The sequence below is a fragment of the Ambystoma mexicanum genome, chromosome 3q (assembly GCF_040938575.1).
Source record: "Ambystoma mexicanum isolate Mex_15411 chromosome 3q, UKY_AmexF1_1, whole genome shotgun sequence".
Taxonomy (NCBI): domain Eukaryota; kingdom Metazoa; phylum Chordata; class Amphibia; order Caudata; family Ambystomatidae; genus Ambystoma; species Ambystoma mexicanum.
Genome location: NC_090926.1, coordinates 217,845,401 through 217,870,930, shown reverse-complemented (window position 1 = coordinate 217,870,930; position 25,530 = coordinate 217,845,401).

Here is a 25,530-nt window from a genome sequence, read left to right as displayed (position 1 = left end):
ACAAGACACCCCTTCAAGTATTGGTCAAGGTCCTGCCCCATGTGTGGCCAGTATGCAACCTCTCTTAAGATTTCCAGTGTTGTGTGAAACCCCCTATGACCGGCGGTGGCCGCATCATGGGCATGACTTAACATCAGGCTTCGGAATGAGGTAGGAACCACCCACTGATCGTGGCCAGCTTTGGATTTCCTTACCAGCAAACCGTCTTGGATTCGGAACATTTTTGGACATTTCATCAACACTCTTAGGTCCTCTTTCCCAATGTAATCGGTATCCGTCAGGGGAAAGTTCTCAGGGTTCTCAAGGTGTTGGTAAAACTTACCAATAATTGGATCCCCCTTCTGAGCTGTAATCAAATCAGCATCAGGGGTCTCCTTACGCCATTGTGCAATTGAAAGATCATTGTGAGCATTTGTCTGGGACCTAGTGATAGCAGTGACCTGGATTTCCCCCAACAGGGACTCAGTCTCAATTAGATCCCCTTGGATGGCCCCGGTTTTGGCCAGCTGATCAGCTAAGTCATTTCCAGTTTTGTCTGGTCCCTCTACTTTGGAATGACCCTTGATCTTTTTCCAGTAGATGGTCATCCCATTCGATGTGACCAGATCATCAATGTCTTGGATTAGCTTCCCAGGTTTCAGGGGTTTGTTGTTAGCACATAACATGCCTCTGGTTTTCCAATTATCCAGGTGCTCCACGAACCCGTTCCGTTCATAATCTGAATCTGTGATTATGACCAGTTCGTGGAGTTGATGTTGGACAGCAGTGAGGATGGCTTGATGCACAGCCATCAATTCTGCCACCTGACTACTTCGGGGACCAATTTTGTATCCAGCGGAGGGTTCTGGAAACTCCTTCACCCATGCATTCCCTACGCTAGCCACCAGTTCTTTCTCCCCATCGTTGTCAACATGGTAAGAGCATCCATCCACATACACAGTGGGCATTCCCTCACACTTGTCTTCTTCAAAGACTTTGTGTGGGGAATTAAGGTATGCCTCCGTGTTGTCCTTGATCTTTAGACTTTCGTCCTCGAGACAGTTTTCTCTGGCACAATCATGCAAGTCAGCCAGACCTTGCGCGAGGGGACTCTTCTTGTTTTGGCCATATCTGACCTCCACAGGAAAGCCTTGCATTGACAGAATCCAGGAAGTAATTCGGGAATTACTCACATTTCCGGCCCGGATTCTGTCACTTTGGAGATATTGCAGCGGCTGGTGTGGAGTCTCCACTATGATGTGTTCCCCCTGGATAAACGGGCGGTAATTCTTCAATGCCCACACCGTTGCCAGGAGTGCCTTCTCACAATCGTTGAATTTTTCCTCCACAGAGGATAAAGTTTTGCTCGCATAGGAGATTACTTTATCGACCTTGTCATGCTTTTGGTATAATACCGCCGTCAAGCACGTATTAGAGAACCCCGTCTCCAGGAAGAACTCCTTGTTTCTGACAGGGTAAGCTAGGCAAGGCGCTTGTGAGAGGCTTCCCTTGAGTTGTTTTACCGCCTCGGCTTGTTCTGGACCCCATTCCCACTTGACCCCCCCCCCTTCAGGAGATGAATCAGGGGTCTGGTGATCTCTGCGTAGCCCTCAATGAACTTTCTGCTTTAATTAGTCAGTCCAAGGATGCTCCTTAGTTCCCGCAGAGTTGTGGGGTCTTTCAGTTTCTGAAGTGCTTCCACTTTCTTTTCCTGGGGACAGAGACCCTGAGGAGTAATCTAATGCCCCAAGAAATTAACACGGGTTCTACACCACTGTGCTTTCTGAAAGGAAAGTTTTGCTCCGGCGGCCCTCAACTGGGTCAGAACATAACGGATCTCCGCTATGTGTTCCTCCACAGATGAACTTTTGATGAGGACATCATCCACATAAGCCAGGTTACCCCTTGCACCCAGGTCGGGCATGGCCTTGTGTAGGAAAATGTTGAATTCATTGCTGGAGTTGAGGTATCCGAAGGGAGTCCGGGTCCATGTGTACTGCTGGCCCCCAAAAGGTAAAAGCCAGCTTTTATTGGTCCTCCCTACTGACAGGCACAGTCCAGTATCCATTGGTCAGGTCTATTGCAGTGAATACCTGTGACCCCTGGATCTGGGCCAGCCCTTGGTCAATGTAGGGCAGAGGCCATCGGGAAGTATGGACCCGTTTGTTGAGCTCCCTAAGGTCAGCGCAGAGTCTCAACTGGCCGTTTGGCCTTAATATTCCCAGCACTGGATTATTGAAGGTGCTGTGAACTGGACGGATTATTCCCCGGGACTCAAGGTTCTTAATTATTTCAGTAAGGGACTCCATGGATGTGAGAGGCAAACAATATTGCTTCACAAACACTGGAGTCATGCCAGGGTCCGTGGGGATTATTGTTGTGTGGATGTCGGTGCGGCCACAGTCATATGAGTCTACCGCAAAGAGATCTTGGAATTCCAAGAAAACTTGTTTCAACTTTTGCTTTTGTTCCAGAGTCACACAGGCATCAGCTAGGTTGACTCTCTCTTCCACCATCTGCCTGAAGCCTGGAAAGACTTCTGGTTTGGCTATCTCAGCGGCCTCCTCCAGCTTGGTGGAGAAGTCCCTGGTCAGAGTGCTGATTTGGACTGGAGGCTTCAGGTGGGAAAGGCATCCCTCATGGACCTGGAAAATCACCTCATCCCTCCTGAAGTCACAAGTCACATCTTCCTTACCATAAGGGCAAGAAGTGTACACCAGGAAGTTTCCCCCATGCCGGGTAAAAATCCTGTCTGGTGTTGTATTGTCATCACTGTCACTGTCAAAGCAATCCTTGGGGATTGGCCCTAACAGTTCATTACCTAAATCGATGGAAAAATGTCGGTCATCAACCGCCATTCCAATAATGGTGCCTGCGGCTAGAGTAATACTCTTTAAGTCGCTGTTATCCACCTCTATTAGAATGGTGTCATGTTCTATGTTGACTAATGGAGTTGGGTTTACCCCCAACCCTTGCTGTTGGAGAGAAGCGTTTAGATGTATGTAGGCATCAGGGTTTTTCAAATGTTGTCCTCTTTTAGCTTTCACTTCCAGGGAGAATTGTCGGGTCCTTTCTGGGATGGTGACTTCCACTTTGATCTGAATTTCAACTGCATAAGGTAGCAATTGAGCTGACCTAAATGCTTTTTCTGGATCATCAAAGCCCATGGGATTATCCGCTAATCGGGACCAAGCTTTGAAGTTTATTAGGTCCAAACTAATGGCAAAGCGATTGAGAATGTCACTGCCTAAGTAAAAAGCGGCAGTGACGTCTCGCACGACCCAACAATTGTGGACTATGCTCTTGTTGCCAATGGAGATTTTGAGCATACACCTGTTTGGCAGGAGATGTTTGGAATTGGTTGCTTCCAGGTCCATTTCCCATTTGTCTATCAGTTTGAATGTGGGAATGGCTGGATCTTTTGGGAGTTGGCGGAACATGGCTTCGCTGATGAAGCTCTTACCGTTGTTCACACACACTCGAGCGAGAACAGAGTCCTTCCCATCATTTAACTGAACAGGGATGAACAACTGCTCTCCAATTTGCTGAATATCAGCCAGGCTCTGAGCTGATTTCACATCTTTCTGGACTATAGGAGGGGGAGTTTCTGATTGTGGATTAGTAAAGAATTTTAAAGTGTTTCCTTCCAGCGTGGAGTACCACTTTAAACTGGAAGGAAGGTTGATTTTCAGAAATAGAGAGGACCCCCCATCCCCAGTCTGTTGTCCTACTGCTATTACTGTCACGTCGGGGGTTTGGTTGTTCTGGAAGTGAAATTCTACTTGGTCAGATTTTTGTTCAACCATGTGGCATGTGCCGTTTAAACTAACATGATTGACACTCTGTTTTAATTTTATTGGTTATCTAGTCTGGGTCCAGAGGACCTTGTTGACACAATCTATTAGGGGTGGCAACCTTCTCAGGAGGTCATTCCCTAGTAAACAAGGGGTGCCCTCTGGAGTCACTACTATGACCGGGTGTTTCACCTTGTGTCGCCCAATTTTAATGTCCAAGTCTGCAGTCCCCTCAACAGGAATTTCCTTCCCGTCAAAGTTCTGCAGTTGTCCAGGAAGAGAGGTGAGAGGAATTCGGTAATTCTCCCCCCTTCCTGCATTCAGTTCATCAAAGGCCCTTCTGGACAGAAGGGTAGCTTGAGATCCCGTGTCCACCAGCGCTGAAATCGTACCCTGCCCCTGTACTTGTACCGGGGCATAATATCTTCCCTCCTTCTCCTCAAGGGGGCACAGATAATGCACATATTGGGACAACTGGTGGGCTAACTTTCTGGTTTTGGACATTGCAAGAGAAGAAATTCGGGCAGAATTCTGTGGAGAGCCTTGGGAATCTGATAGAAAAAGCTGGCAACTGGAGATCAGAGCCATTGTGGGTTCCCCGGGTTCCGGTTCTGGGCCGCCCCCCCCTTTTTGGAGGCAGTCATCAGGATGGGTTTGAACCAGGGGATTTTGGTATTGTGGGTTCTGGGATGAGATGATGGGCGGCGGTAGCTCAGTCTCCATATCTCCCCAGTCTGAATGGGCATCCCTTGGGACCCATTTTTCCTTGGGAGGAGTTCCCCCATCTCTGAAGGAGAAGGTCCTTTCCCCAGGATCCTCTGAGGATCCCTCTCCCTCAAATTGGAAGACCTGTACCTCCTCCACAAAGTGGGTCTGTTTGGGTCCTTTGTTTCTCCTACCCCCCCTCTGCTCCTTGGGCGGCAGGCTTTCAGGGGCAGGAGATTTTGTTTCCGGTTCCTGGTTTTCCAGGGGCTGTTTACAAGTTGGGAAGGAAGCTTCCTCCAAGGGTTTACACCCCCCTTCCCCTTGTGCCTCCTCCCTGGGAACCGGTGTGTTATCGGGGTGCTGCCCCTGTCATTGTTCTGGAGCACCAGGTCCAGAGTTTGGGGCATTATGCGGTGGCATGCTCATCTGAGGGTTCTGTTGAGCCCTCAGTATGTGACCCAGATCCTGTGCCATATTTTGGACCAGGCGCTCTAACTGGGAAACCCGCTCAGGCTGATACGGGGCTCTATTTTCTCCCCTGGGCTGATCCCAGGAAGGGTAGCTCTCCCTTCTCTGGTAGTACCCCTGGTTGGGAAGATTTTGGTACCCCTCCACCCTTGGCCTCCCCTCTCCCGGATTAGGTTGTCTGGGCTCAGGGAATTGGGGAAAGAAGGATGGATGATTTTGGGGCTGGAAATTGGGTGGATACCTGGGGAAAAAGTTCTGCCCAGGATTTGGAGAATTTCTGCCCTCCTGTGGGAAGTTAGGAGGGAAGTTCCCTGGGTTAGGTGCTTGGCCGGATCCCCCCCCTTGGCCTGGAGGAGTCCACACATAACCCAGGATTGGTCGGTTTCCCTTATAGCGGGGACTTACATAGTCAGAGGAGCGGGGGACCCCATTTGTGGGACTACCTCCTCGACTCCCTGTCTGCGACTGGCCCGAGGGCCTTCTGGGCTGTGAATTATTAGGTGCAGGTAGGTTTTTAGGCCCCCCATCTCCAAATCCAAAATGGGGGTGACCTTTACCTCTGCCTCCTTGGCAGCAGCAGGGGTGCTGTTGGTTTTGGGATTTTTCTGGGTATTGCTTTTATTTTCTATGGGCTTCTGCACCTCATAGATCCGGGTAGCCTGTTTAATGACCCAGTCTAAAGATCTTTTCTCATGAAAATCTCTCACGAGCTGGGTCATTATATATTTGGGCAAGGCATGGAAAAATGTATTGACAAATTCTCTGCTGTCTGTGCGCACCCTTCTGGTGGTCTGCGCAAAGGCACATTTCAATTCTTGCACGAATTCTTGTGGGGCCTGATCCTCCCCACATTGCAAATTGTAGGCTGCCTTGCGAGCCTCTTGAGGTTTTCTGTGAACAGAAAAATGTTTCAAGATGGCCGCCTTATAGGTGGACCATCTTAAATGATTTTGGTCCTCCAGCCCTGCAAAGAAACTGGAGTATTCTGGTGAGAATGTCCACTTTACATACTGAATACAGCTTTGGCTGTCCTTCAAATGAAAGGTCTCCATCATTTGCTCATAGAGCTCCAAGTGTTCCCAAACAGAATACTTGGCGTTCTTATGATAAGGCGTGATGACACTCCTGATTGCCTTAATCTGTTTCAATGGGTCCTTAAGCAAGGCCCTTTTCGCCTTATTGGCCTTTTTGGTTCGGGTAACCCTGGTCCATTCATCCTCTGACTCAGAGGCACTGCTCCCAGAGGTTCCTGTCTGATCTTCCAGGTTTTCCCGGATTCTGCGAGCCTGGGAATGGCTGGCAGAATGTAGGGACCTGGTCTCCTGCATCCTGCGCCGTTCAGAGGAGTCTTCAGATTCCTCCTTGCTGCCAGGATTTGATGGGTACCCCCTCCCACTGACCTAACTGGGCAGAGGTTTTCAGGATGCCCTTAATGGGCCTACTCTCCTGGGGTTCCCCACTAAATTGCACTGTGCTTGGGTGCCCATACCCGGATGCCCGCCCATCCATTCCTGGGAGGTACTGGCCTATGAGCCCCATGCTTCTGGCTGGATAGTAATCTGCCATCCCTGTGGCCCGGTGCTCATGTGCGCCAGGGGACAGCGGGGTGGCAGAATTCAGGCACTGAGAGAGATAAAGGCCTCTGGTACTAGGGCTCCTGAGGTTATGCTCAGGAGTTTCCCTTTCCCAGCGCACCTGGTCTCTATCCGCCCCTGCTACCTGTTGCAATGCAAGAGCCTGCGCCTTCAGTTCCTCAGTTAAGGCCTTACTAGACTCTATCAGTCTCTCCTGCATCGCTACCTGTTGTTGGAGCCTATCATTGTGCTGGCAGAGAGCCTCATTCTCTCTCTGCGTTTCCTGATTGGTCCTGGAGCACTGGGCCAGTCTTTGCTGCAGGAGGGTTACCTCCTGAGCTGTGTCCCTATTGGCCTGCACCTGTCTCGCCAGAGCCTCCTCCACCCTCCTGGTGTGCTCTAGCAAGTCCTGGTGTTCTTTTTGGAGGTCACCCAGTCCCTGGTGTGCCAGGTCATTTTCTTCCATTTTTCTTCTTAAGTGACAGACTTCCTGGCCTAAGGTGTCCCTTTCCTGACCAAGAGCTTGAATTTGTGACGCCAGGTCGTCCCTTTGCCTTTGGAAGGCACCAGCTTTCTGGCGCTCCTGATCAAACTCTTCCTGGGTATCCAGGTCTTTCAGGATCAGTTTATTGCTCTCTTCTTTCTCTCTGTCTAGTTGGATTTGCAGGGTGGCTACCTGCTCTGTGCATGCCCTGTTGAAATTGATCTGTTGCTCCAGCTTTTTCTGGCTCTGCAGTATGGAGTCCAAACTGTCTTGGCGTCCCTTCTGCAAGGCCAGACTTCTGGTATCCTGGTCAGCCTTTTCCTGTTGCAGGATATCCATATCCTCTTTTATTTTAATAATATACTGCCTACTATCATTTTCTGACTCCTGGCTCCCCTGCAGCCTCTGCTCAGAAGAGACCAGGTCAGATTGGACCGTCTCTAACGCCATCTGTCGCTTATTCGCCAGATCTTGGCTTTCAGTACATTTATCCTGCATGTCTCCCATATATAGGTACAGGTATGCCGCTATCCTAACCATCTTGTCTTGTTCATCCTTAGCTTTAGGAGCCATGTATAATTCACTCAGGGCCACATGTAAGGGACCCTGATCTTTCCATTTATCTGACCCTGTTTCAGTGACCTGTTGCGTGATGGCCTGCAACCAGACCATGCGGTCCTGGTGAGTCCACTCACCTCTCACAAATAACTTATGTAAGAAGTGCTCTCTGGCTATTTTCATGTCTACTAAGGTCGTCATTCTAGAGATTGGTCTCTGTCCTGACTTACAGAAGTTTAGATTTTATTTTTGCAAAACAGACCTTTTCCTTAGAGCGTTCCTTTGAGGAGTGCTTTACAGCGTAACACAGCGTGGTGATCTGACCGGATATGTGTATCTGGACAGCTGGCACGCTGTATTAATTTGCACAAGTGATAGATCTAACCCAAACATCCCGGACGAGCCCCCAATTTGTTAGAGGATTCAATTCAACACTACAGCTAAGTCAATGCCTAGTCTGGGATACTGAATGGAAACCCTTATTGATATATCTTTACGTCCAGTTCATGCGTTCTGGATGACTACCCCTATATAACACCCCTCTCTTGGAATCCCCCTGACCCCACTGAGCCAAGAGGTAGTTCTGTTTTGCAAGTTTAAAGGGTTTATTTGATAATTTAAACAATAGATATATATATCACACTTTATAATAAATTAATAATTGAATATCACACTTAATCTGAGCAGTAATCAATAATGGATAGTCCGGCACTAGCACACTTCTTTATAATCAATGATGAGTGGTTATAGGATGGATAAGATAGCAACAATACTTTTATGGTTTCAAATGGATGCAGGGTGGAATGAAATTGCAGTACAGAAATACTCAATATGATTTCAACAAAACAATGTAATCACTTTTCTCTGGCAATCCACTCCCCCCTTTATGCAATGCAAGGAAATGGAAGGTAAGCACACAGTTCTCAGAAATGCAATCAAATGTAATTCAGTTCACCCCAGCAAGCTTAGACTACAGAAGTTTGAAACACAGGCCCAAAATGCTTTTATATGTGCTGGCAATGAAGTGAAAAATATGCTAAAATGCTTTTAATTCCCTCTAGAGGTTCAGGGTGAGTGGTATCTAGTTAATATTAGTCCAGGCTCACTCTAGCAATGATTCAGGGGTGGTTCTTAAGAGGCAAACAAATTTTTAGCAAGGAAAGCAAGGAAGCTGCTGTTTTCACACGTGGCTGGATTTTTAACCAAATCGCAAATCGCGGTAAAATTCGCGAGTGCGAGAATCGTGATTACGGCAAAAGTATGAGGAGTAGGAAGTCGGTTCTAGGACGATTAAATAAAGGTAGTTTTTTGGATTTTAAATTTTAAAAGTTCAAAGCGACAGGTTACAGCTTGCAGATAGAAAATGACAGGTGACAGCTTTTAGGCAGTTCTGGTTAGATTAAAATAGATTGAATTATATTATATATGAATTGAATTATATTATTATATGAATTATATTATTATATATATTTTATATATATTATTATTATATTATTTTAACTAAGAGATTGGTCCTGCACAGTTCTGCTAGGTACTCACAATATATTTTTGAATTAGGCCTCGCCACAGATCTGGTCAGGTTTTGGACTGGACTCCGGTCTGGTCTGGGTCTCTTCACAGTGATCTGGGTCAGCTCTCTGGTTCTGCTAACAGCGGTCTGGGTCAGCTCTACTCTGCTGGTCTAGCCTCTCTGGATTCTGGATACTGCTCTGCTTTCTAAGTACTGCTACAGGTTCTGGAGATTGATGGATTTGAAATCTGGATCTCTGGATGTTGTATGGTCCGGCCGCATGCTACGCAGCAAATGGAATTGAATGTCTCTATCTGTCCTGACTGTCTGCTTTTATGTGTTTTGAAAGTGGGTGTGTGTGCAGCATCACTAGCCAGCCCCTCTTTCAACTTGTCATTGGCCCAATTCTCCCCTCTCCCATGATTGGGGAAGGAACTGTGAGTCAGAGTGATGCTGTAGGTTTTATGGGTCAGAGGATCCTCCTCTGGTCCGTTTGCCCACAAATCTATATTTGATTCAAAATGCACATTTCTCAAATACATAGTGGTTTGTCATTGCATGTACATATTACCTATCACATGAGGTAGTCTCTGTCCCAAATCTGCTCTTCCTAGGAGCTTGGGTTCAAAAATGGCAACATATTTCACTTTTTAGTCGGGTTACCAATATTTGATTTTTCCCCGCATTTACACAGATGTGCCCATGGTGTGTGGGCATTAGGTGGTGGAGTGTCAGATTTTTAACATACATACATTTAGAGTAATATCCTCTTTTCCGCTAAAACCCCCCTGAACATACCACCGGGTCCTACCACGTCTTCAAATGTGCACAGAAAAATCACAATAATGATATCACTTATAAAATTTTCACAAGTCCGCTCTATGAATGATCCATCTTTTTAGATTTATGTTCTTGCCCCAAAGGGGTGTGGTTTCCCCCAGCACAAGGCTGAATTTCTGGTTTTTCCAGTTCTGCCAAGCCAGCTTGCTCTCACAGGCAGTGCTCCTCCCCTTTCCTTCCAGGAGGAAGCCACTTTTACGACCCCCATAATAAAACATTTGCCTGAGTCAGGACAGGGCTTTGTTCAATTTCCTGCAGAGCCCAGGTAATTCAATCAGAGAAGTGTCATATCCCTTTTGGTGGGAACAGCAAAAGGCAGCTAGGCCTGAGAACACAGCTGTCATGCAAGTCTCAACTCATGTCGGGGGTAGCTGGTGGGCAGAATTCAGTTTCATTAAGCCAGGTTTCAGATAAAATGTCACTTTTTGTTCCCCAGTTTAAGTCAAGACAATTTTTACATATGCAGCTAGAATGCTGATTCTAAGTTCAAAACTATGACATTTTAACAGTGACAAACTATGTGGCAGTCACAAGTCTGTCCCTCAGTTTATTTACACATTTCGATTTTTGGTAATTTTAAATCCAGTTTCAGTTTAAGCCGCTGCAGACCTGCAGAGCTCAGCCAGTCTTGTTATAAACCTTCAAGTCACTTCAGAATATAACTTTACATTGTATCCACCTCTTAGTAAGTCTTTCTTTGGCCTGCTTTGGGTTCATTTATTCAGTTTTACACCAAAGTCTGGTGGTTTTAAAACGCCGGCTTTCTGATAGTGGTGAGTACTGGTAATGCAACCATTTTTGGGATTTAAGAAATGAATTCCCCACAGTTCTGGGTTGCTTTTGGCAATCAGCATTGCCATTCCGATGGTTTCAGGCTACTGTGTGGGTAGTCCAATGGTGGTTTTAGGCAGTGCCCTTCTGTGCCCATAACATCGGCAAAAATGGGTGGCAGCCTATTCTTCATGCATTTCCCTGGGCATTTTCTGGGAAGCTCTGGCCGTCATGATGTTTTCAATGCCAGTACTGCACAGTTTTTATGGTAGGGCTCGGATGCATGGGTAAAAACATCCCACAAAACGTTGGATGCTGGATGATGCTTGTGTGTCACTCCTCCTAGCTTCTTTGCAGGGCTCGTGACTTCCAAGGTGGATGGCCCAAAGCTCAGGAGAGTGGAGTGATTGCAGGCAACGGCCTTCTCCGTAGCTCAGTTACTCTCCAACACTTCCCACCTAGGAAGCTTGCTGGCAGAGCATAGCAGGGCACACTGTGTGCTGGCTGGGTACCGGTTCTGGAGCTGCTGGACGGTATCTCCCTCTGTTCCCTGGGAGATGTTTATGGGAACTCCTGGCCTTCCTTCACTGGTGGGAAGATGTAAGGTAGACTGTACCTTCAGCTAAGGTCCAAATGAGTCCTTCTTCTTACTCCTTTCAAAGTCTTCCGATGATCTGCTGCATGAGGGTTTCCGCCCTCTTTTAATGCCAAATGGGCCCCAGTGATTGGTGCAGGCTAAGCCCACCTTAATGAACCAATCCTGGGTCCCCACTAACAATCTTCTGTTATGAACGAGGTCTGGACCAGAGTGCTCTGCAACAGGACAGAAAAGGGGGTAACAACATATACCTAAATCCCACCCATCTCCCTTTCTGTTGCAGATCAAAGTGTCTCTCTGGTTAACTGAGCCCTGTGTGACTCTTGATTAAAGTGCAGGGTCCCCTTGAAGTTTGTGCTTGGAGCAGACTTCCTGTCTCCCCCAAACCACATACTTCTCCCCACTGAAAGGGGACAGCTCTGCTGGGGTTTGCCTAAGGTAAATAGTGGACCCAGACATGCATTTCACTGCCTTTCATACAGAAGGGTGGGAACTAGCTTAAGTTAATACATTGCATGTTAGTCCCGCCTTCCTGTTGTCTCTTCGGCAACCAAGCCCACTCAGCAGGCTTGCCTCAATTATCTTGTTAGTATGCACTGCCACAAGTCAGAGGACAAAAAGAATGCAGAGCCATGGAGCCTTTGATATTTAAATTAGGCTGCCATGCTGGAGAAAGGTGTGGCTTCCCCCTCCGAGAAGATACTTTGATGTAACCAGGGCAGCCACATTCCATCTGAATATGACAGAGGAAGATGGCACCTGTAGGCTGAGTCTTCCCCAAGTACATGTGACTATGCGTTTTATGCAGGAAGCAGATGAAACGTGTGCGGAATAGCCACGTACCTTTCTCAGAGGTTTGTCTTCCATCATTCATTTTCATTATTAAAAAATCAAAAAGGCTCAGGTGAGCACACTCTCCTCGTACAGATGGTCGAATTCCTCACATACCTCCCCACCAAAGAAGAATATTTCACCCAGCCTCTGCAAAAAGAAAGAGGTTGCACATGCCAGATAATACAGGGATCTGCTATTGCTAGAATTTCCTGCGTGTCTGCCCCCAGAACAATTGCTGAGGACTTCTGGACTGCTGTCTGCCTGCCCCTGAGGGAGCTGCCTGCCTGCTCCAGAGAAGCCCCTGACCTGCCGCCAGGGACCAGCTGCTCTTGACTCTATACCAGAGAATTGAGCCTAAGGAACATTGCCAAAACCGGATGTGGGCTGCTACTTGCTGCACTTTATCAGGGACTGCTGCTTGCTTTATACTTTTAGGCCCTCCAGCTCCCAGGCCCATTTCTATTGGTGGGCAAACTGGGAGACAGCCCAGGGCACAGTTGGGGATAAGAGGCACAGCAGGCAACCTGTTAATCTCCCTCACCTTAAACACTACATGGACAGAGGCATGGGACACCATCCTGACCTACCCATATCCATCTGCCTCCCGTCATCCAACTAGTGGCTTAATATGCTACTCAGTTTTTCTTTTGCTCCCACCCCCAAAATTAGCGTCTCTCTGTAAAAGAAAACCTGATTAAACAGTGTGATGGAGGGTTCAGCGTTTATGATGAACTGAAAAGGATTTTTTCACTGGCTTAATCAATAGGGCCAGAGATAGCCTTCAGGATGTTGAAGGATACTCTCCTGTGCTGTTCCAGAGTTACAACCATGATTCTGGAATGGCACGTTGATGCAAGCCGGCAGCAGTACCTAGCATGGCATCTTTTCTCTCCCGCAGCGGGATCTCTGTATTACAAATAAACCTCGTACCAGACAGTCTGGCTCCTGAGGTCATTCTTAAAAATGTGGCGACGAGCAGATAGAGACGCCCGGGAGTGCAGGTTAATGTGCCCGTGGTGCAAGTCCTTAATGCCATTCTGTTGGTCTCCTGGCATGCTGCATAGAAGGTAGGAGATACGGGCCTTCAACGCTGCTTCCTGGTGTGCAGCAGGGTGCTCCACAGCAAGGGCGTGGTGATTCAGCAGAGGCGCAAGGGAGGTACTGCATTCTTCAAAAGGGTCTCTAGAATATAGGACCTTAAGGCATGAACCTACATGCAGCCATTTTGGTTTGGTCACAGAAAAGACACCAGCAGTGGTTATGCAATGTGCTCTTCCTCGTCCCAGCACCTTTTGAAGCAAAAAAAAAGGGAAAAAAGGGAAGGGAGAGGGAACAACAATAAAAGTACTCCAACGTGCCAGTGCTCTTTGGGTAAGAATACACGTGCTCCCTTGTGCCAGTGCTTTGGGGGAAAGACCAAAAGAGAGACCAATTGTGAATAACAATACAATACAAATACCCTCTCGTGCCAGTGCTTATGGGGAATGACCAATTGTGACATTCTCCCCTCGTGCCAAGTGGACTGACCATTCAACGGGTGAAAGGATACAACAATGCAGGGCTGAGTGGACTGACCCTTCATGGGTGAAAGGGTACAACCATGCAGAACGTGCCGGATCCATGCGTTTTCTTGGTGTCTTTCGGGGAAAGTCCAATACTGTGGGAGCAGTGGATCGACTCCTTCCAGGTGTAACTTTGTGTCATTGGGAGTGCCAAGTTTAACAATGACTTGACGGAAGCGTCACCTTTGGACTGCATTGGTGCCGAGACTCTGAGAATTTTTTGCACCCTTCCTGATATGCCTGGTCCGGATGGGGCAGGCAAGTCTGGCACGTCGGGCACAACGAGGAAGTATGAAGTGGCATTATCTAAACTAGAGAAACATTTTGGAAATAAAACCAATGTTGTACTCGAGGGATACTACATATTCACGAGGAAGCAAAAGAAACGTGAATCAGTAGACAATTACATTGCTGCACTGAGAGCCATCATCACCTCCTGAAAGTTCACAAGTGTGGCTGACAAACGAGTACCTGAGGAACCAGCTCGTGCTATATACTGCCGACTTACAAATCCAACAGAAGTTGTGGCAGGTGAAGGACCCCACGTTTGGGCAGGCAATTAAATTAGCAAGGACAATTGACATTGGGAAAAAGTGCATGAGGGTAGTGCAGCAAGAGGCCGCTGTTTCAGAGATGAAGAAGATTGAGAAGGATGATGACAGTGATGACGCAGAGATTGCTTTGGTGAAGAAAACCTTAGCCTCTGCGTCACTACGCAAGATGAATGTACGTGACAAGATAAAAAAGTAGAAATCGCCAGACAGAAATGTGCTACGCTCACGTCCACAACCTAGCTGCAGGTGTATGCTCCAGACATCATAATGGTGAAAAGAAATGTCCAGAGACAAATGCGGAATGTTACAAGTGTGGTATGGTGCACTATGGCACCATTTCCAAAATCCCTTAAAATAAAGGATGATGCAGCATAAAAGCATTGAAGAGATAGGGGGTCCTAATAGTCTCCTCACCATTGCAGATCAGCAAGAGTATGTTGTGATTCTTAGTGTAAGGTTTGTGGAAGGAAAGGCCCATGGGAACAGATGGAGGTCGAGAAGGCCTCGTTGAATATGATGGTAGACACTGGGTCACCCTAGACCATGGTGGATGGTCTTACGTATCAAAGGGAACTGGGTGGGCGTTTATGAGATTTAAAACACACCAGTGTGAGGGCCACGGGTTATGGCAAGAGTCTCATCAGCATCTTTGGCTATAAATGGGTACACTTCAAGTACAAGTATTGAGAGACATATTGTGAACTATATGTAGCTGAAAATGGTTCATTGGTAATAGGATGGGAGGAGTAACCTGCCCTATGACTTAAATTACATCCAGGTGAAAATGACCCACAACCCAAGACTTCTCCTCTAAAGAAGGGTTAGTGACATTTATGCATGTGTTCAATGATAACATTGGGAAAGTTAAGGGATTTAAGCACTGGATTGTGTTGAGGAGGGGCGTGACGAATCAACTTCCGGGGCACCAGTGGTCCAGCAATTAATATTGTTTTCTAAACCATCAATCAGCCCCACACCTCTAGTACACCAGAAGGGATCCAAACAGATTTGAAACACAAGTAAATTATAAACCTCCTTGTCCAATTTTGGTAAAGTAGACGGAACAGCAAGCTTATCTCTGCAAGTTCATGGATCGTTGGTTAGTTACAACACAGTGAAAATACAATTATTACCCAATGATAAAGTCAAGGTTGTATTAAAATATCCACTTTATTATTATTACAACAGACTGTTCTAGCAACACTACAAAATACAACCCACCCTGTAAAGGAATTCAGAGGACAGACAGTTTCCGGAAGGAAAGGGGATGCACTCTGGATACTGATAGGAGGGTAGTCGGTGAAGTAATCAATCGTAATGTTCAAGGATACTCAGCACAAAGGGAGCAAGGGGTTGTAAAATGTCACTAGGGATTTTCAGAGAAGATCCCGGGGGACAGAACCACTCTGTACCTTGTGCTGTAGATGTTCTTGGTGCTTGACAGGGTCGAGTCGGTTACAGGGTGCTCTGCGGCAGAGTTCAGATGGGAGACAGCTGCGGGTATCAGGCGGCAGGCAGTTCAATGAGCGGGGCTGGACGGACAGCTGCAGGCTGGCCTACATGGTGGTTCGGGGTCAGGGATCGCTGTCTCAGTGCTGGTCGGCAGGACTGAAACACTGGTTGATGCGTCTCGGACAATGTTAGCGACTGTGGCAGCCATGACAACAGTCAGTGGTGCAGTCGGTTACAGTTTGAGGGGCTCTCAAAAATGTCCTTTCAGGCAGACGCTGGATGATGCTTGTCGATGCTCTACTCCAAGCATCTTCGCTGGGGCCGTGTCATCCTTTCATGCAGATGGCCCAAAGCTGAGGAGAGTGTTCCAGGCAAAGGCCTTGTCCTTCTTTCAGTTCGTAGCCTCTCTGACACTTCCCACCTAGGAAGCTTGCTTGCAGAGCCTTATAGGGCATGCTGTGTGCTGTTGGGTACTGGCACTGGAGCCTCTATAGGGGCCTCTGGATTCAATATCTCCCTCTGTCCCCTGGGAGATGTTTAGGGGAGGGATCTTGCATCACTCTTGGAAATCCTGGCCTTCCTTCACTGGCGGAAGCTGTAAGGCAGACTATACCTTCAGCCAGGGTCCAAATGAGCTCTTCTTGTTACTCCTTTCCAATGTTTTCCGATGATCCACCAAACGAGGGGCTCAACCCGCTTTTGAAGCCAAATGGACCACAGTGATTGATACAGGCTACGCCTACCTTAATGAACCGATCCTGGGTCCCCACCAACAATCTTCTGTTCTACGTGAGGTCATAACCAGAGTGTTTTGCAACAGGAAAGGTAAAGGGACTTCTAAGTCCCACCCATCTTCCTGTCTGTTGCGAATTCAAAGGGTCCTGACCAAAGTGCAGGTTTCCCTTGAAGTTGTAGCAAGAACTGACTTTCTGTCTCCATCAAATCACATACTCATATCCTCTGAATGGGGTCTCCCTGCGGGGGTTGCCTAATGTAAACACATGTACCCGGCATGACAGCTCATTGTCATTGATCCATTAGGGTGGGAGCTGTCTTCAGGTTGACACAGATGCATCTCAAAGGGGTGTTTGTGTTCCTGCCCTTTGTTAGTTCTGTGATCAGGCCTCTCGCGGACCTGCTTCAATTAACTATCATCAGTATGTACTGCCACTAACAGAACTGGCAATGAACCGGGCAGATCCATGGGGCCTTTGATAATTAACTAGGCTGACCATAGCCAGAGGAAGATTTGGCTCTCCTCCTCCTGAAGTGCTTTCATGTACTACTGCCTGTCACATTGCAACCAAATGGGACAGTGGGGGTGATGCCTGTAGGCTTTGCCCACCCAGAGTACACAGGTCTATGTTTTTGACGTGCGGTGAGCATAGGAAAATGTGTGCAGATTAGCCCCGCACATTTTCAGAGGTTGATCTACCATCATTCAATTTTCTTAACTAAACATAAAAAAGCCCTAGCGAGTGCACACCTGCCATGCGGATTGTTGAATTCCTCACAAGGGCAGTCAGGGCCGTTTTGCACAAAGTGAGAAATATATCTATTGGCATTAAGGCTTCTTTGGAAAGGGAGTTGGAGAAGCTGTGCAGGCAGGATGTCATAGTGCTGATAGTGTCATCAGAATGGTTGTCTCCCATCATAATAGTACAGAAGGCTAATGGCTCGATAAGGATGTGTGTTGACCTTAGGGAACTAAATGCAGGCTCTGGGTTGATAGGCATGCCCTGCCAAACATTAATGAGTTATTAACCACTATGAAACCAGCAAAGATTTTTACAACATTAGACCTATAGTCAGCTTACCATCTGGTCATTCTGGATGACGATTCAAAACACTTGACATCTTTCATTACACCTTTGGGAGCATTCAAATATAAATGCATACCTTATGGGTTGGCATTGGCGACTGCCATCTTCCGGAGACTCATGCAACAACTTTTTGGTAGCCTTGAAGGGGTATATTACTTCCAGGATTACATTCTAATAGCTACACACACGGAACAGGAACATGATGTAAAACTCTTGAGTATCCTGCAAGTGACGCAAGAGAGGGACTCACATTGAAAATTGAAATGTTTAAGATTAAAGTTCCACAGGTTAGATATTTAGGTTATGTGATCAACAGTGAGGGGATGAGGTCTAAAAAGGAGCTGATTGAGACAATAGCAGGCATGCCAGTACCTACCAATAAGGATCAACTTTGGTCATTTTTAGGTCTTGCCAACTATTATTCTAAATGTATCCCGTGCTTTACAGAGTAAACTCAGCATATTGGAGAACTAATGACAAAATGTGTGAAGTTCTGTTGGTCAGAGCAGTAACATGCAGAATGGGAGGATGTCAAAATAAATGTTAGTAGAGCCTCAACTCTCAAAATGTTCAGCACCACAGCTACATATGTCATCACAGTGAATGCTAACAACATGGGGTTGGGAGGAGTACTAGAATATATTCAGGAAGGGAGGGTGGTGACCATTGCATTCACCTCCCGGGTGCTAAAACAAGTGGAGTTAAATTATTCAACCATCAAAAACCAATCTCCTGGTGTGAAATGGGTTTTGGAGCACTTTAGGACTCTTATCTGGGGCCTGCTTTTGGTTGTCAGGACTGACCATGAGCCACTGATTCATATCATGAGTACAAAAGGCCCACATTTGGCCTCCACAAGAATGCATAGGTGGATATTGGAGTTCATGCAATATAATGACAAGGTTGTATTTACGACAGGCAGAGGAAATGTCATAGCGGATTGCTTTTCCAGGCTACCATGGATCACTAGAGTTCCACAGTCAAAACCGAGAGATATTGAAGAGAGTATCATTGCACACATACAACCTGGTTTGGCAAGGGAGGAGTGGGCCAAAGAGTCTGTGGAGGACCCAGAACGGTGCTTACTCAGACAAGTCATTTATGATGGATGGGAATCTGTGGGAAATTCTGTTCGTGAATATGTCCAGATTTGAGATGAAATTGCAGGGAACACAGAGTGTGTGTTTAAAGGAGACCGTATAATACCCTCAAAGCCCATAAGAAACAAGATCCTTGGTTTTGCGCATTAAGGACATTTGGGCAAGAGCCTAACAAAGAGACGGCTAAGAGAGAAATACTGGTGGACAGGGATGTTGAGAGAAGCTGAGGATCTAGTGAGGTTTTGCAAAGTTTGTGCCATCAGCGATGAGTCAAAAAATGTGAATGTCACACCTCTCCGACCAGTGCAAATTCCTGATTCAGTATGGAAGAAGCTTGCAATGGATATTGCAGGACATTTTGAGAATTTGGAGACCTACAAAGTGTATATAGTGGTGTTGGTAGACTATACATCCAAGTGGGTTGAATGGGGCATTATGGAAGAAAATGTGTCTGCCCGGAAGGTCATGAAATTCTTGGAAGCGGTCTTCAGTCAAGAAGGAGACCAGGATGAAATACTTACAGGCAATGGGGCACAGTTCATTTCCAGAGATATGCAGAGGTTTTTGAGAGATACTGGTATTGAACACAGACGAACATCACTATATCACCCTATGCCAAATGGACTTGTGGAACGTATGAATGGTTTCAGGAAGGGGATGATCCAACTAGCAGTGGCGAACTCGCTGCCATGGAGAGACACTCTTAAAGAATGATTGGATGCATACACGATCACCCCCCATTCTACGACTGAGATTGAGCCTTTTGTAATGACAGCAGGGTTCCATGTAGTCGCCTTAGCCTGTCTACTATTATGACTGTGTCAAAGCTGCTGGCGATGTTAAGTTCAAAGAAGGTGACTGGGTCAGAGCTAGGGGACACCGCAAAGTTACTAGAGGATAATCCAAGTTCAGGAACCCTCAAAAGATTGTAAGAGTGGGAAAGAATGGTGCAATTCTGAACAACAGGAAGATGTGGTCCTTTGATATTGTTCATTCTTCTGCTGCTGATGCACTTTGTAGTGGAACACCAGGTGAAGAGCTTGTGGTGCATTTTCTGGATCACTGGTACCATTCTGAGGAATCTGCATTACCTACTGGAAGACGGATGTTTATTCCAAATGTCAGAGAGAATTTTGATTATTACTAGTCATATCTTTTTCAGCTTTCTGTTGAAACGTGTTTCCTTATCCGGTCCTGGTGTTTTCCCACCCTGTCATTCCTGTTTTACCTTCCCCATTCTACTGTCTACATTTTTCCTTTCCCTGGTGTTTCTTTTCTTTTCTGTTCTTTTCTTACTTTTTGCTGTTGGTTGCCTGCTGTGGGAGATGTTGTAGGATACTCTACCGTGTAGTTCCAGAGTCCCAACCATGATTCTGGAATGGCACGGGAGAGCCGTTGATGCAAGCAGACAGCAGTGCCTAGCGCGACATCTTTTCTCTCCCGCAGGGGCGTCTCTGTATTACAAATTAACCTTGTACCTGAAAGCCTGGCTCCTGAGGTCATTCCTAATACAGGAATAGGCGGTTGTGAGGGCTGGAGTGGGAGACCAAAATAAAAAGTGCAAGGGAGGGCATAATATGACGATGGGTGGAACTGGCATTCATTTCTTGACTTAATTGTCCTGTGTAAGAGATGTTTTATGGCAATGAAATGAGTGACTCCATGCCATCTGATCACCACTGCGGTTTCTTTTGAAAATCATTGTTTTCTGGTATGGTAATGCAGTGCAGACAAAAGACTACAATTCCCAGAATACATTGATCTGTTACACGAATGGCCAGGACTGGAAACACATGTTCACGTGATATGGAATCATCTTGCCAAATTACTGGGAGGCAAAAATCTTGAGTCAGTAGGGAAAAAGAGTTATTGTTACCCATTATGTTTGTTGCTGGCCTTTCATTTTTAGCAAAGAGCCAGGAGTTGGAAGGATATAAATGACAAGGGCAACAGTTTTTACATGTATCTAGTGAAAAGCTTTTATTTTGCAACTGTAGGTATTGAAATCGCATGCCCCTGTATATTCACAATTTGCCTAGTGTTACAATTACATGTCCAGGCTGCCATTATTTGATAGGTTTTGGCAGGATATGTTAACATACAACCAATTACGTCCATCATACAATCATGCAGTAAGAAATTCACATCATTGCCAGGTATTCGCACAAGTGGCCAGCTTTTGTCATCACGCAAGAGCAGCCAGCACGATTTACCAGGCATTTTATTGTGCTGCTATTGTACTTGCATCATATCTTTATAATTTCTTGATTTGTATAGAGCTTCATGCAGATGGACAGCTTCTAGGATCTGTATTAATGTGCGTTAATATTACCCACTGATGGTACTTGAGTCATCTCATTACCTCCCTTATCTTCTCCAGACTCTTCTATTGTTCCTCCCTTCTCTTTGGACTCCCCTCTTCTCACCTCGCCCCACTCAAATCCATCTACCACTCAGCCATCCGCTCCCTCTGCCTTCTCTCACCTCTTGATTCTATCTCCTCTTCTCTCAGCTCTTTAGGCTGGCTCTCTTTTCACTCCCAGCTCAAATTCAAGTTCCTCTGTCTTGTTTTCAAATCCCTCTATGGTCTTGCCCCCCCCGACCTCTCCTCCCTTCTCACTTTCTATACCCCTTCTCGCTCTCTCCACTCTGCTAATCTCTTCCTACTCTCTCCTCCACCTCCTCCCTGTGCCTCCTGCCGCTTCCGATCTTTCCAACTCCTTGCTCCCTTCCATTGGAACGTCCTCCCCCTTCACATCCGCTCTTCCCCTTCCTTCCCTTCCTTTCGCTCTTCTCTCAAATCTTATCTTTTCCGCTCACCTCCCTAACACCCTTTGTTTCCTCTCGCCCTGCCCCCTCCCCCTCTTTCCTCACCTCCTACCACTACTCTCCCTATCCCGCCCTACTTCCTCCCCCCTCACTCCCTCCTCCCTTCTAGTCCTGCTCTTCTCTCTCCTCTTCCTCTCACACTCAAACATTCCCTCTTGCTCCTGATCTCACCCCCACTAACATCTCCCTTTCCCTCTCTCTCCTCTGCCCCTCCATACTCCCTCCTCACCTCTGCATTATTGTAAATTGTTCTTTACACTATTTTCAAGTTATGATTCAATTTCTATATTATGCTTGATGTATTTTGCATGTTCTCATGTAAAGCACTTTAGATTAAAGGGCTATATAAATTCAATAAAATACAAATACAAAAAATCTCCCTCAGAATGAAGAGGGCCTAGTCATTGCCATCTGGGTTTCAAACGTGTTGCGTGGTATTATCCCATTCCCAAAATCAGCATATTGCACATGAGCTATCCATGCGGCATGCAACTATTTGCCCAAAGTTAAGATCATATGCCCAGGAACTCGCAGCATTAGGCAGATATTGCCAGTAATTGCCTAACTCTTCATGTTACTTTCCAGATATTGCCATCCCATACTCTCACTATATAACCATAGATGCTCATGCACGCACATCATTTGGCAGGTATTGTTATACTTTGTCTAGGTACTAAGATCATGATGCAACATTACTGCTGCATCTCACAGCCTACCTACTTCTCTGAACTTCCTCTATAGAGGTTTAAGTAGCTTCAAGGAACTCTTTTTAACCTAACCGTATTTCAAGTAGCGAGAACTGCCTCCTTTTCCACCACTGCCTAACTCTTATCGTATATTTCGCACCCATCCGCCATTCCTCTGCTGGAGCACTCGGAAAGGCCTCTGATCACTGTGTTCACCAACTGAAGAGAGCTATTGGCTCGTGCTACACTTTCAATTGATGAAATTGCTGATTACTGTGTTCACCAACTGAAGAGAGCTATTGGCTCGTGCTACACTTTCAATTGATGAAATTGCGGAAATAATAGATCAGGCAGCCGCAGTAGAAGCCTCTGGGCGGCATTATCTAGGAGAGTGCCCTTCATGTAGACAACGAACAAAAAGAGGAGACAGAAAATGAATTCCTGTTTAAAATATTGTTGTGTGCATTTTCTACGTATTCATTTTAAGTACACAAGACAATAATTGCAATGATTTAATGATTTTGGAGAAGGAGTACAGTGCAGGGAAGAAGTAGAGAAGCAATTTGGGAGGGGGTGTATTATGGTGTTTCGCCCTTGGTGCAATATTGTCTTTGCCTGCACCCCAAGGCCCTTCATGTACATCGTCGCACATCATGGCAAAAGCCGCACCAGAAGCATTCTCCTTTTCAAGGCCATTGGGACGCGACGACCATTGTGCAGGCCTCATGCAGCGTTCGCTCAGGCAGCATCTTCACAATCAGGCACGTGTTTACTTTCTAAGCACACACAGCAGACATCTTAGCATGCGTCACAGTGCAGCGACATCTCAGACTGCGACTTAGTAATAGTAGGCGCGCTTCTGCTATGCAGAATGCCAGGGGGCGTTCTGTTTCCCTGGCATTGCAGCTCCCTTAGCACACGCCAGTTGCTAGGTTACGCTGGGACACCTGTGCCGAGAGTGCCACCACATCCTGCAAGAGAGGTCTGCACGCACCCTCTTGGCTCCTCTCGAACATGAACTGCTGCATTGCACGGAGAGCCAACGACAAGCAGTTTGCACAAATGATGCTTCATTGGATTGCACAGCTCTAGAACATACCAATGGATTCCGCATTACACTGCCTTGAGTACGTCTTTAAGAAGAGCGATTTTTGGGTAGCCTTGCCACTTTTAAAGCAACAGTGCTCATTTTGCTGACTCAAGTATGAATGAAATCGTTTTGCAAATGCTTTAATATTTCACATTGCATCAGAACCAAGAGAAATGTGCAGGCGTTGAAGAAAACTGGTTGGAGGACCGCTCAGGGGCTGATTATGGTCAGGGTCGGATTGACCTGTTGGCCATTCGGCCCGTGGCCAGGCCCAAATCATGATGAGGCCCTGGGGGCCAGTTCCTGAAGCCCACGCCTGGGCCGGACTCCAGTCGAGGCATGGGCTTCACTTCAGGAACCGGCCCGCAGGGCCTCGCCGGACGCAAGTTGCAAAGGAACTGTAAGCAACTTACAGATCATTTGCAGCCCTGCTGCGGATGCAGAGAAAGGTAACATTGAAGTGTTACCTTTCTCTGATGAATGTGGCGGGCTGGCAGCCTACTGCCACAGCCCGCAACACCATGGCGCCAGCTGCAGTCAGTGTTTCAAAACACTGGGAGGGAACAGTAGGGCTGGCCGGGGCCGGGGCTGCCTCAGCCCGGCCTGATCCGTCCCAGTGATTTGTTGCAGACTCTGCTCTCTACTGGTGCACCGCAGCGCCCGTCACCCCCCCGCCACCGCCACGTAAGTGAGCTACCTGCTGGACAAGGACGTGGGCATGTACCCAAGATCCGTGCGCTCACACCCCAGCTTGCAGGGCTACCCGGGGGCCCCTCAGTACGCAGAGTATGTGGGCTACCACACTGGACTGAGCTTGGAGAGCACTGGGGGACCAATCCCCAGCACCCCCTCCGCCTGGATGTCTCCCTACAGCACCTCTGCGCAGGAGCAGTGGAGCCACCTGGCATACCTGAACCTGTCCCCTGGGGGCAGCCTGGACTACAGCCCCGCCGCAGTGGAGTACCACCCTGGGCCACCCTGCCCCAGGGCGCTGGCCGGGCACTTCCAGCAGCAGGAGTCCCCCGAAGCACACAGAAAGGGAAGCAATGTATACGACTGGATAAGGAAGCCAACGCTGCAGTCAACAGGAGGATGCACAGGCACCGGTAAGGCAACATAGTACACAGCCCTGCCTGCCACAGGCCGGCCGGTCCTGGGCACGGGAGTGGGTGCGTTGCAGGTCTGCTCCATGGGTACGGCAGCATTCTTGCCACTCATCCTGTTCGGAGCATCAGTTCAGCAAATATCTACTTCTGCATGTATGAGTCCTCTGAATTATCTCTGTAGCTGCCTGCTCGGCTAACACGTCCACCCCCATTATACTATTTAAATACTCCCACCTATAAATCCATCCTCCTGTCTGCCGACCTGGCTACATACCACTAGACCTGACTACCGAGGAAACTGGCTACCAACTGGCCTGCCTGTCTATCTTGCTACCTACATGCCAAGATACATCCTAACAGCCTACCAGCCTACTTGTAAACCTACCAGCGCCGTAGCTCACCTGCCAATCCGGCTACCTAGTTCTTCGCCTATTTACCTACCCACCGGCCTACCTGGATTCGTTTTGAGTAGGCCTTTCAACTCGGCCCGTGAGGGGTGTTATAACTTTTCATTCGTTAACAGGAGGACCACCAAAGGGTGGAGGGGAGCCATTCATGACATCCATTTAGTCTGGATGGCTCCTATTTAGGATGGAGTATCTTTTGGGAGCCAGTACTGTGTTGGTGGCACAGTGTTGTTTCCCTTCATGTCTGCGTATAACGTCAGTTGGTGTTTCGTGATAGACTGCAGCTATCCTGGGAGAGTTGGATTAAATTGAAGGCAGGTTGCACTTTAGCTCAAAGTGTATTTATTATATGTGAACTGGTCTTTACTAATAATACTTGTATATATCCATATATGTATGTATGCTAATTCCTTGCTGTATGTTAAGCAGATGAACTATGTTATCCATGATATGGGCTGTAAAGTATGGTATCCTGTTTATTGGTCAACCTGTTCAAAGATATAATGAAATGCTGTTATATTTATTTATTTATTTATTTATTTATTTATAATAGAAACAACACCCCGACACAGGGCTGATAATTTCATTGGGTGTATGCTGCCTTTATTCCTCCTACAGAACACAGTTGTATTCCAGTGTATGTAAGGGTCAATGCAATAACTCCCTTCCACAGGAACAAGGTTTCTGGGGGTTGGCATCAATGCCAGCTCTCGTGGAGGTACTGCACCATCAGACTGCCTGGGTTTAGTGCTACCTGATTCTATCCCTGGATCCACATCACTCGCACATGGGTGCGGTAAGGTTTG